The 13,046-nt window shown below is 39.5% G+C and overlaps 1 protein-coding gene across 10 annotated transcripts in view; it reads left to right on the forward strand.

The window, feature by feature from the left end:
* Positions 1–13,046, forward strand: part of FGF13 (fibroblast growth factor 13) — a 521,462-nt gene that overhangs the window by 99,047 nt on the left and 409,369 nt on the right. The gene's annotated exons all lie outside the window — the stretch shown is intronic.

The following is a 13,046-nucleotide window of genomic DNA, read 5'->3' on the forward strand; positions in this document are numbered from 1 at the left end:
AGGAAGGTGCCCTGGAGATGCATATTTTGGTGGAGAGCAGCTCTGCTGTGGGGCATATCAGAACTACGTTCGAATCCCTGTTCAGCCACTTGCTAGCTGCATGACCTTCAGGAACCAATGTCACCTCTCCTTGCCTCTCTTTTTCTTTGACTGCAAAATGGGGATGCTAACAGCACATCCTTGGGAGAATTAAGTAAACAAATAGATTTAAAGTGACGGGTACATGGTCATTACTCAGTAAAGGAAGATGTCTGCTTAGTAATTACTACTCGTACTCATAGTTTCAGTGGATGCCAGGTGTAACTCCCATTATTCTCAGGCTTAGAACTAGCTGCCAGTGTGAAAGGTAGGCAAGGACCTGGGTACTCCAAGAGGCAGAAGTTTAGACACTGTCTTAGGCTGAGAGGTGGGAATCTTTCCAGGGAGTCATGGTGGCAATGATTTTCTTAGCGGGATCCTATATTGGGAGGAGTGGTTTAAGCTAGGGAGTAAAGGGCACTCGATACCAGGTAAGAATTTGGTTTTCATTTTGCTAGGAATTGAGGCTATAGGAGTTTCAGAAAAATTCTCTTGTTTTGCCTAAATGTCAGAAGCTCTAAAACTAGAGTAGGTCTGAAGCTCCTTTTCTGTCTGTCTTTTCCTTTGCGGATTCTACCCATTTCCCAGTATACATACTTCTGTAAAAGGACAATATGCTGCTTGCCTCTGGCAAAGCAAGATACCTGCAACCTCCTCCAGGAAACCTTCTCTGATTCTTCCAGCTGCTATATGTACTCCTTTCCTCCTGTGGCCTCTAACAGTACTGTGCAGTCTTCAGAGTCTTATCCCAGCTTAGTTGGTGGAAAATTGTTTATGCCCTCCCCATTCCATACAAGACTAGAGGACCCACAGAGCACCTGGATAGAGTATACCTTGTTTTCCTCTAGATTCCCTTGATCCCCTATTCTCAGCTCCAGCTTAGTGCCTTGTACCAAGATGATATGAAGATAATCAGATGCATGAGGGAGCAGGCGAGGGGATGCTTCATTGAGCAAATGAGTGGGCAGTAATTGTGAGGAAAGGCGGGACAGGAAGCTCATTTTCTGGGTCCTGAGCAGCAGGCAGGTACCACCTCAGGCATCTGTGGGATGTAATGTATGTGGGGGGTGGGTGGGCGGTGGTTGTTTCCCTTCTGCTTATGGCCGTGCTTCTCATCTCAAAATGATAGTAGGAGGAATTAACTCAGAGGGTTATATGCTTTTCAGAACAGTAATGGACTTCTTTGGAAAGAGAGGAAGCACTTGCTTTAGTTTCTGATAATACCTGGAGAATGGAGCAGTGGTTTTCACACTTTTTAAAGTAACAGGACCCTTTATTCAAATGAAAATTGAAACTTTGGTTAATAGAGGTATACAGAAAGATATATAGATGACAGATAGATGAGTGACCTTGGACATGCCACTCTTTCTGGAATTTGATCTCCCCTGTACCATAAGGGATAGAGCTTATTCGGAATTTTTTTAACAATTGACATTTTTGGACTGGATAATGCTGTGTGGGACTGTGCTATACATTGTATAATGTTAAGTGGCATTCCTAGCCTCTACCCACTAGATGCAAGTAGCATTCTTCCTATGCCACTCACCCAAAGTATAACAATCAAAACACCTTCAGGCATTGCCAAATGCTCCCAGGGCTCCAAAACCACCCCAACTGAGAACCAATGGGTTAAATGGTCTCTGGCACTCCCTCCCCCTTTTATGTCCTAAGTACTTATTCCTAGCAGGTTCTTAGCACAGTGCCAGGAACATTTTAAGTTCTAAGTTAATGGCAGCAATTCTTATTGTTATATGCTTCCCTTTATTAGTCCTAGCTTAGCTATTCCTCGTCGAATACTGTAGCTTATATTTTTAATGCCCAATTTGGTAGCATATTTCATCTTGGGAAGCAAAATGGTCTACTTGCTTTCTCATTAGCAGTCCCCAGGGAAGTCTAACCATCAGTAATCAGGTGGTTGCCATGGCAGAGATGGGAACATGGTCACTTTGTACCATTCTCCCTCCTGCTGAATGCTCTTCAATTTGGCCTTTCCTGTCCTCATTAACACTACCCCTGGTGTGATTTTATTTCTTCCTGGTTAACTGGACAAACTGCAAAATGGAACTTTTTTTCTTCTCCCCATCTTTTTTTGTACTAACTGGAAGCAACAAGATTCAACCTCCAGAACAACTTTTTATATTACTTTGGGCTGCTTCTACTGAAAGACCATTACAATCAGCTTTTAGGTTTATAAGTGAGAAAGGGCATTTGTCATTTTTATATTAATATCCATATTCTGTTTCAAGATTTTAAAAAATGCCAAAACAGTATTCATGGGAAGACTTCAACTACTAGAATGGAGAAATCTACAATAGAATTATTATAGTCTCTCATATATTAATTACCAAAAATGAGCTGGTCTTTTGGGACAAATGAGAAATATTCATTTCTGTGTTCTCTTGATCTAGGAAGAAAAATACCAGAAATGAGAAAACTATATTAAGGATGTTAATCTTAGAGCATCCCACTATTTTGGAACGTGTATTTTTTAATGAAAATTATAAGAGTCTAGGAGTTTGGTTAATTTACTATCAGTATTATGAAGTTTTATATGAACTGCTATGATTTAGACATTTGGAAACAATTATCTTTAGTCCCCAGCATAGGGGCTAACACCTAATTGATGCCCAATAAAGTTTTTAAAAAAATATATTTTATTGATTTTTCACAGAGAGGAGGAGAGAGGGATAGAGAGCTAGAAACATCGATGAGAGAGAAACATCGACCAGCTGCCTCCTGCACACCCCACACTGGGGATGTGCCTGCAACCAATGTACATGCCCCTGACCGGAATCGAACCCGGGACCCTTCAGTCGGCAGACTGATGCTCTACCACTGAGCCAAACCGGCTTCGGCCCAATAAACTTTTATTGAACTGTATTAACAGAAGTGATTCTGGAAATCGGTGCATTTTTGTTCATTGAATTATAAAGGGCCACTCATTATTTTTTAAAACAGGAATGACATGGTGTTCCCACTATATATCATACTATATTTAAGCTACTTTAATAATTTATATGAATTTTTATTAAGCTCCTACTATGTGTCAGGCACACACTAGGAGATGGTTTGCTAAACAGACACAGTTTCTATAGCCATAGAGCTGACATTCTAATGGGGAAGGCAAACCATAACAACAAAACTACAAAGATATAACTTAAAAAATATTAAGAAATGCTCTGAAATAAATAAAAAACATTTGAACTGAGAACTTGTATGTATCAGGAAAGTCATTCACCTCCAATAACAGAAACTTCTCAAAAACAATCTCTTAAATATATTTCTGTCACAGGAAAGGAATCTGGAAATGATCCTTCCAGAGTAGAGGTAGTGTTTCTTCTATGATGTTGTCACTGGACTAAAGGGGTCCATTTGCCTGCATGCATCAAAACCCCAAAAGACATGAGCAAGAGTTTGCAGCAAAGAAAATAAGGGTTTATTTTTAGATAGTGGCCCAGGACTGAAGTCATAGGTGAGGTAATATTCAGAGACTTAGCTCCCCAATGGCTTCCGGAGAATGGGTTGTATAGGGGGAAAAATCATTAATTATGGTGACTAAGGGAGTTAAGGTCATAGTCGGGGTCATGATCTCTACTGATTGGTCAATGCTAGTTTAGGTGGCAGCTGATCAGTGCATCTGGTTCTAAGGTTAGTCATGGCATCACTTCATCTGTTTTCCCTTTTTCTGTGTCTGGAACTGAAACACAACTGATGCCTAGATGTTATCTTTATTTTGATTGAAGCTCTGTTTCTGTGGTCAACAGACCTGATGTTTTGTTTCTAACATTATTTGATGCTGACCAGGGCCTCCTTGTCCTGAAGGCTTAATGATTAAGGGAGTAGACACACAAGGGAGAAGGAGGCAGGTGAGTCAGGGTGCTGGGCAAGGCCAGTTTGAATGAAAAGGAAATAAAGGAGAAAAGGTCATATTAAATAAATGAAGTTTCTGTGCAGTTATAATGTCATTAGGACACAGGCACCTCTAGCTTTCTGATATTCCAAGCAATATTCTGAATTTTTAATAACAGCTTTGAGATATAATACACATACCATAACATTAATCTATTTAAAATGTGCAATTAGCCAAAACCTGTTTGGCTCAGTGGATAGTGCATTGGTCTGTGGACTGAAAGGTCCCAGGTTCAATTCCTGTCAAGGGCATGTACATTGGTTGCGGGCACATCCCTGGTAGGGGGTGTGCAGGAGGCAGCTGGTCGATGTTTCTTTCTCATCCATGTTTCTAGCTCTCTCTGTTCCTCTCCCTTACTCTCTGTAAAAAATCAATAAAATATATTTTTTAAAAATAATTAAAATGTGCAATTTGATTTTTTTTATAGTAATCCACAGAATTTGGGCAAGTATCACCACAGCTTAATTTTAAAATACTCATCACCGAAACTGGTTTGGCTCAGTGGATAGAGTGTCAGCTTGCGGACTGAAAGGTCCCGGGTTCGATTCTGGTCGAGGGCATGTACCTTGGTTGCGGGCACATCCTTAGTGGGGGGTGTGCAGGAGGAGGCTGATCTATGTTTCTCTCTCATTGATGTTTCTAACTATCTATCCCTCTCTCTTCCTCTCTGTAAAAAAATCAATAAAATATATTAAAAAAATACTCTTGTCACATTTTTAAAAAATCTTTACCCTAGGATATGTTTATTGATTTGACAGAGAGGGAGGGGAGAGGAGAGGTATAGAGGGTGGGAGGAAGAGAGGGAGGAAGAGAGGGAGGGAGAGAGGGAGGGAGAGAGGGAGAGAGAGAGAGAGAGAGAGAGAGAGAGAGAGAGAGAGAGAGAGAAGTTGCTTCTAGTACATATCCTCACCAGGAATTGAACCCACAACCTTTTAATGTATAGAATGACACTCCAACCAACTGAGCCACCCAGCCAGAGCCTTAAGGCCACTTCCGGATCTAAGAAACTTTCTGGCTTTCCAGTCAGGAAGGAGGAAGAAGGAGCTAGAGGAGATGTATTTCCCAGCCTAGTCAATCCCTTTGAAGAGCAATTTGGAAGCCCCACCTACAACTGTCATTTACATACCAGTTACAAAGGAGGCTAGGAATGCTGTTTTTGAGCTGGACAGGTGACCACACTGAATAAAATGTGCATTTTGTTAGTAAGGATAACAAGAGAATGGATGCTAGTCAACTTGTAAAATTTTCTGGAGTTTGCTAAAAATAGCAAAAGTTTTAAAAAACAACCTTCCTTCCTTTCCGATGTAATGAACATTTACTTTAAGTAAAGCACTGTTCTAGGTATTGGTGATATTTATTAAGAACAAAACAAAGATCCCTGTTGTCACGTAGGGTATTCTATTGTGAAGAAATAATATAAAAATAAGTAGATTATATTGGTCATACTTTACATAAGATTGATAAAACATCATGGGCATTAATGTTATGGCTTTTATTGTGTTCAGTTTCTCCAAAAATTGCCTTACTGACCTCTCACCATCAGTGGTGTGAGGCAGGTTTCATTTCCCCCACTGAACATGTGAGAAAACAACAGAAGATCAGAGAGTTTGGACAAGTACCTCCAAGAAAGCTTCTTGTTTAAGTGTCTCTCTCACCCATGAAACAATGAGATCCTTATGGGCAGGGACTGACTGTACTGAGTTTGATAGCCCTATCCCCTGACCCAGGAAGTGACATTTAGTCTTACCCAATAAATGTCCAGTGGTTGAACAGAACTGGATGGAGGTCACATTCCTAGCATTTCAGTGTCAGAGCCAAGCTCATGGCCTTTGGTAGTGTGAACAATTGCCCCTGATTCTCTGTTTGTACATCCAGATTTTTTTTTCTGTTCTGCCTTGGAATGTTAATAAAATACCACTGTACATCTAGATTATGGATAATTATGTTTTTGAAAACAGATCCAGTTCTCTCTCTCTCTCTGTCTCTCTCTGTCTCTCTCTCTCTCTCTCTCTCTCTCTCTCTCTCTCTCTCTCTTTTCTTGAGATTTTTGTTTTTGTTTTATTTATTTTGTTTTTACTTCAAGTTGAAACAATACAGACTCTCTACAGTAAATTATTCTATACAAAGGGTATTCTTTTGGTGTCCATGTATTTTCTCTCATTCTCTTCAGTAAGCCAGTTTCTAGTTATCTGGGCCCTATGGCCTTAGATGGAGAACTAAGTTCTGTGCTTTTCTGTGAGCAGCTCATGATTAAGTCACTTGGATTTACCATTTGAGGCTGTAAAGTGAGTGTTAAGAGAACCTGAAGTCAGTTTTGCTTTGTCTAGGGACATCAGAAAATCTGGGAATATTAGGCCCTGAAGGGCCCTTAGTCATCCCTGGTACAGTCTCCCTCGTTTTCAGGAAGTGGAATGGAGAATCAGAGCAGCAAAGGCACTTAGCCAAAACAACCAGATAGCAGCCCTGCCCTCTGACTCCCACTCCAGTGTTTTTTTCTGTTCTATCATTCTGCCACTTATGAAGCACATGAAAGGGATTCTTACCAAGTATAAGGAATTGTGAATGGACTCTTACTCAAGAGGTGAGTCATTATAATTTAACCATGAATTTCAAATGATAAACCAAATACATTCAACCCCAGCCTGATTTGAATTAGCAACATCTACTATGGAAAGGTATATATATATATATATATATATATATATATATATATATATATATATAATCTCATAAAATACTAGAGATCTCTCAGCTCGGCCTGCACCCTCCAGGAGCCCATGAGGAGTGAGCCTAAGCCATCAGTGGGACATCCTTAGCACTACTGCAGAGGTGGGAGAGGCTCCCACCACAGTTGCTGTGATTGTCAGCTGAAAGCCCAACTCAGGGCTTCTGACTGAGCAGCGCTCCCCCTGTGGGAGTGTGTGGACCACCAGGGGGCAGCTCCTACATTGAATGTTTGCCCCCTGGTGGTCAGTGTGTGTCATAGCAACTGGCTGTTCCACCTTTAGTTCGATTTGCATATTAGCCTTTTATTATATAGGATATGATATATTTGTATTGATTTTAGAGAGTAAGGGAGAGGGATAGAGCTATAGAAACATCAATGTTGAGAGAGAAACATTATCCATTGCATGTCTCCTACACGCCCTCTACTGGGGATCAAATCACAACCTGGTCATGTGGCCTGATCAGGAATCAAACTGGGGACCTCTTGGTTCATGGGTTAATACTCAATCACTGAGACACATTTGGCCAGGCTTGAGATGTTGTATTTTTTAATAGAGTTTTCCTAATTCTGTGTAACTGCCACCATTGCACAATGCATGAGGAGGCAAGTATACTTATTTTTCTTGATTCCCGAGAAAGAATAAATTTTAATAAAGCAACAGCATGATGTATCCCATAGAGCATAGACCTTGGAATCAGGGGGCCTGGCTTTTTATCAGGACTTCACAATCTGTAGGCTGGGAGAAAAGCTGTTGAGGAGAAAGATAATGGCTTGGACTGGAGTTCTACAATGTGACTGAATTATATTAGGTCTCTGTAGCTGAAATTGGACAGTGATTATGATCATTTGGAGCAGTGTCCATAGACACAGCCCTTGGATAAATTTGCCTCTAGTTGGTGTTAGATTTCCCTTTTCTTTCATTATGATTTATTACTTCTTAAGAAGCCATGTTAATTTTTTTTCTGCAATAGTATGTGGTCTAAATGAAAAAATATATACACACCTGTGTGTGCATGCATTTATGTATATGTACACACAACCACTACATAATTAAGTGCAACAGTTCCTTGAATAAAATAATTTCGATATAACATTTATAAAAAACAAACAAACATAAAATGTTCCCAGCTGGATTCACTAGCTGTTGGCTTTGCACATTCTCCCCATGTTCTCTGGGTCCTTCGATGTCCTCCTACACATCCCAAAGATGTACAATAGATGAAGTGACATGTCTACATTGTCCCAGTCTGAGTGAGTGTGGGTCTGTGTGAATAGCTCTATGATGGAAGGGAGTTCTGTCCAGGGTGGGTCCTGATTTGTTCCTTGAGCCGCCTTGAGAGGCTATGGCACTCTTATACCTGGAACTAGAATAATCACGTTTAAAAATAAAAATCTGACTGGTTTTTATTTATTGAAAAAATGTTTGTGCAGCTCACATTTATTTCAGTATTTAATGTTAGAGGAGTTTTGGGCTTTTATTTAGAAATTTGCCAATGTTTTTTGTGATTAGAAATATGCTCTAGGAACTTAGGTCAATTAGCATATGGTACAGTTGATTTCATTATATATTGTTTTCCTTAAAGTTGCAGTTTCTAAGAATCTATCAATGATGATATGGGAGGACTTAGTGTAATTAGTTCATGTTATATGTATTATGCATGCTACTAGTATGTGCAAGGCACTATTATGGACCTTGGAGATGCATTTTATGGAATGATAATGAAAGGGTGAATGAAGTAGGGGAAGAGAAAAATAAGCAGAATGCATGAAAAGGAGGATTGTGAAGATGATGACTGCCATTTATTTGGTGCCCACTATGGGCCAGCCAATGGCAGGTGCTATATATTCATTTCTCAGCAGATCTTCACAGTTGCCCTATAGGATTTGCATTATTATTACCTTTCACTTATAGTGAAGAAACTGAGGCACAGTAAGATTGAGAGCAACTTTCTGAAGATCACACAGCTAGAAAATGCCAGTGCTTGTACTTGAACTCAGTTGTCAATGACTCCAGGGCCCAAGGTCTTAACAATCTTTTATGGGCATTAAAAAGGCAGTATAATGACTGCTAATGGGTTAAAGGCTTCTTTTGGGTCTGACAAGAATATTTTAAAATTAGACTGTTGTGATACTGAGAATTACTACAAAAATCAATTTGCCTCTTTTAAATGGATGAATGCTATTGTTTGTGTATTATATCTCAAATCTGTTATTATATAAAATGGTAGATAACTAAGCGGTTTATGTTAATTATGAGCTTACTATATATTGTACAATATACTAAAATGTTTACAAATATTATTTTATTTAGTCTCATAATAGACCTGTGAGGTAGAATTATCATAATCCTCATTTTACAGATGATGAAATCAAGACTCAAAGAGACTAAGACATATGCCTGAGATTATGCACATAATAAACATTGGAACTAGGACTCAATTCCATGTCTATTTGATGCTTAATCTTGTATATTTTCTGTCTCCCTAAAACATGATAGAGATTGTTTTTCTTTTTAGTATCAAACAAATATGACCCCAGTTTTTATTGGTCTTATAATTTACAATAATTTTTACTACTAAACACTCATGGAATGAAACATTACAGCTCATATGTATTATTATCTGTAAAAGAAGGTGGGGAGGGATTGTACATCAGAAACTTAATGATTAAATTTTAATATGTCATATATAAACTAGAGATTGAAAAATGCTTCATATCTAAGGATTTAGAATGCAGAAAATGTATCAGCTATTTGTTATGCTAATTTTTGGCTGTACTGAAGCATTCTATTTTAAATGTACTGTTCCTTTTTGGGTGCTCTGTTTTGTTTCTCTTATGTAAACTTTTTCCATTTATGGCAGCTCATGTTTTTTTTTTTTTTTTTTTTTTTTTTCCTGGAAATAGATAGCATTCATAAACTGAAACAGTTTCATTGGGGAAATTTTCTGTGGCACTGAGACAAAAATGTCTTGGCAGAAATACTGGAATCCAATAAAATAGAGTTAATAGTGCTATACTTTAATAAAAACTGTATGTTTAGAAGCAATAAACTGGTTCATTGTTAGGCAGCCTCATTTCTATCCATATCCTGCCTGCTAGAAACATTTTCCATATTCGGAGTATGACACCATAATTATATATCTCCAAATTTCTTTCCCAAATACTAAAAGAGAACTTGAAAAAAATATTGATGAATAATTAACAAATATAATTGTATCTCTATAATGTGCAATATAAGATTTGAGATTATATATATATATATATATATATATATATATATATATATATATATATAATTACCTTACATAGTTAGCATAGATAACTATTTTGTGTGGTGAGAATGCTGAAGATCTACTCTTATCAACTTTCAGGTATATAATATCATATTATTAACTACTAGAGAGGTGGGGGTGTTCCTCAGCCCAGCCTGCACCCTCTCCAATTTGGGAACCCTGAAGGGATGTCCGACTATCCATTTAGACCTGATCCCATTTAGGCAGTTGAACATCCCTATCACAATACAAGACTGCTGGCTCCCAACTGCTTGCCTGCCTGCCCTCCTGATAACCCCTAACTGCTTCTACCTGCCAGCCTCATCAACCCCTAGCCACTTCCCTGCCAATCTGATTGATGCCTAACTGCTCCCCTGCCAGCCTGTTTGCCCCTAACTGTCCTCCACTGCAGGCCTGGTCACCCCGAACTGCTCTTCCTTGCAGACCTGGCTGCCTCCAAACTTCCCTCCTCTGCCAACTTGGTCACCCTTGACTGCCCTCCCCTACGGGCCCGGTCACCCCTATCTTCCCTCCCTTGCTGGCCTGTTTGCCACTAACTGTCCTCCCCTGCTGGCCCAGTCCCACCCAACTGCCCTCCCCTGTAGACCTGGTCCCACCCACCCAAATACCCTCCCCTGCAGGCCTGGTCTCCACAACTGCCCTCCCCTGCTGGTTTGGTCATCCCTAACTGCCTTCCCCTGGAGGCCTGGTCACCCCCAACTTACCTTCCCTGCTGGCCCAGTCACCCCTAACTACCCGCTCCTGTTGGCCATCTTATGGAGGCCATCTTGTTGACCAAATGTAGATGGCCTTCTTATGACTACATGGGGGTAGCCATCTTGTGTGAGAGTGTTATGGTCAATTTGCATATTACCTCTTTATTATATAGGATAATCACCTATTTATGTTAAATCCTTAGAATTTATTGTTCTTATCCCTCAAACTTTGTACCCTTTGATCTACATCATCCCATTTTCCTCCTTTTTTAGCCTTTGGCAACTACCATTCTATTCTCTGTTTTTTATGAAATAGGCTTTTTATAAAAGAGGACTCTTGTGGGTTGTAATGGTACTGAGAATCCTCCAGCATTGCCTCTCTGGGATGGTAAAAATGTTCCCAGTTCTCTGGTGTCTAATAATATGGTCATGGGATTAATTTTGGATCATCATTCTCCAGAGAAAACCTTTGTCAGACTAGCTGTGATTGTCTGCTCTGGCAAGAAGCCCCTTCTCATGGCCACTGGACTATATCCTGCACTCCTTTGCTCTACTTTGTTCTGGCTGTTCCCACTAGGTGGGATGTGTTTCCTCTCTCTCTCATTCTGCCTCCCATCTTTTGAGATATTACTTATTTGTAGCAGTCCACATTCATCTGTAGTTGTCAAAAACTATTCTTGCTATTGGAAGCAGGCAGGTATTTAGTTCTGTTTAATTCTGTTTAAGTGGCTAGGGGTTGATGAGGCTGGCAGGTACTTAGAAAATCACTGGAATGGGTAAAAGTGGGGCCTGTATTCTGGTCTCCAGGAATGACACCCACAATGCCAGCACTGAACCAGCACACCAAATGTAGCCACTCCTGTTTTCACATCCAGGGAGGTGGGGAATCAGGAGGTTACTGCTGCAACACTGGCTTTCAGGAACCACAGCTAGGGCTGCAGTCTAGTGGGAGGAGGCCACCACCACAACCACTGAAATTGTCTTTGAACACCCACACAAACAATGACTGAAACACTGCTATGGAGTATGCCATATATCCACAACTTTGCTTGTCAGGAGTAAAAAATAAAGCAGATGAAGATATAGGAAGATGACTTTTGCCTCATCCTATCTAGTCTTCCAATTACATGCATATATAAAAATAAATAAAATGAACATATACATATAATTTACTCCAAATATAAATACAAAATATATAAATGTGTGTGTGTGTGTGTGTGTGTGTGTGTGTGTGTGTGTGATACTATGTTTCAGGCAGTGTTTTCAGCACTTTACATGTATTCTCTCAGTATGGGGTAGGTATTATTGCCCCAACTTCTAGATGCGTAAACTGAGGCACAAAGGAATTAAATAACTTGCATAGATTGTAAGCATCTTCACCTACAAGTCACATTTTTACTTATGCCCACCACCATACTCCTAGAATAGTGTTTTTCCCAAATGCTCAATAAATGTTTACTGAATTAATTGAAAATAGATGTATGTCATTGGAAAGCATCTTTCCTTCATTGGGTTTTAGTGTTCTTCTTTGAGATGTGAAGGGCTTGAAGACCCTTATCTAGAAATACTTTTTAGTTTATATACCTGAGGGTTCCTTGGGTCGAGTTGCATGGCAGCCATAAGAATAATTTCCATTATAGTTCTCTGAGTGGCAGGCAGTATTAAAAGCACTTAATATGCATTATTTCCTTTGGGCCTCTCAACAGCCCCATGAGAAAGTTATGGTCTTTGTCTATTCCTATTTCACCACATGTGAGGAAATGGGTAGTCAGAAGGAAGTCATTGATCCATGGTCACACCACTAATAGGTGGCTGAGCTCAGATGCCAACTCGTGTCTACCTGACTCCAAAGCCTACGCTCTGAATAACTGAGAAAGCCTTAGTTCTGTCAAAGAGAATGTCATCTAAGAAACAGTTTTGTCTTCTGTTCCTCCTTCCTATGTATTCTTTCCCCCCCCCCCAAATCCTCCTCATCTAAAAGAACATTAGGTTCCCTGGCCTATATCTTATGGTTTTTGCCCCTTTTCTTAGTATTGAAGTAAATAATATTTTTCTTGGTATGGAACACATGTGACATGTATTGACAGCTGATAAACTTTTTGTTGCTGGGATTGTTGTTAATAAACACTAATGATCTGGTCCTATCTCCCTGAACAGGGACAAATACCATCGGAACCTGGTTTTGTTTGCTGTCAAGAGAATAAAAACTAGAGAACACCATATTAAACAATTTATTTTTTGCACTGGTTACCTAACATCCTTTTTAAAAAAAAATAAAACTCACTTATTTTGTAATAAAATATGTAAAAAACATTCTATATCATTTAGGCTTAAAGATTCAT

The sequence above is a fragment of the Pipistrellus hanaki genome, assembly GCF_964339955.1.
Source record: "Pipistrellus hanaki genome assembly, chromosome: X".
Lineage (NCBI taxonomy): Eukaryota > Metazoa > Chordata > Mammalia > Chiroptera > Vespertilionidae > Pipistrellus > Pipistrellus hanaki.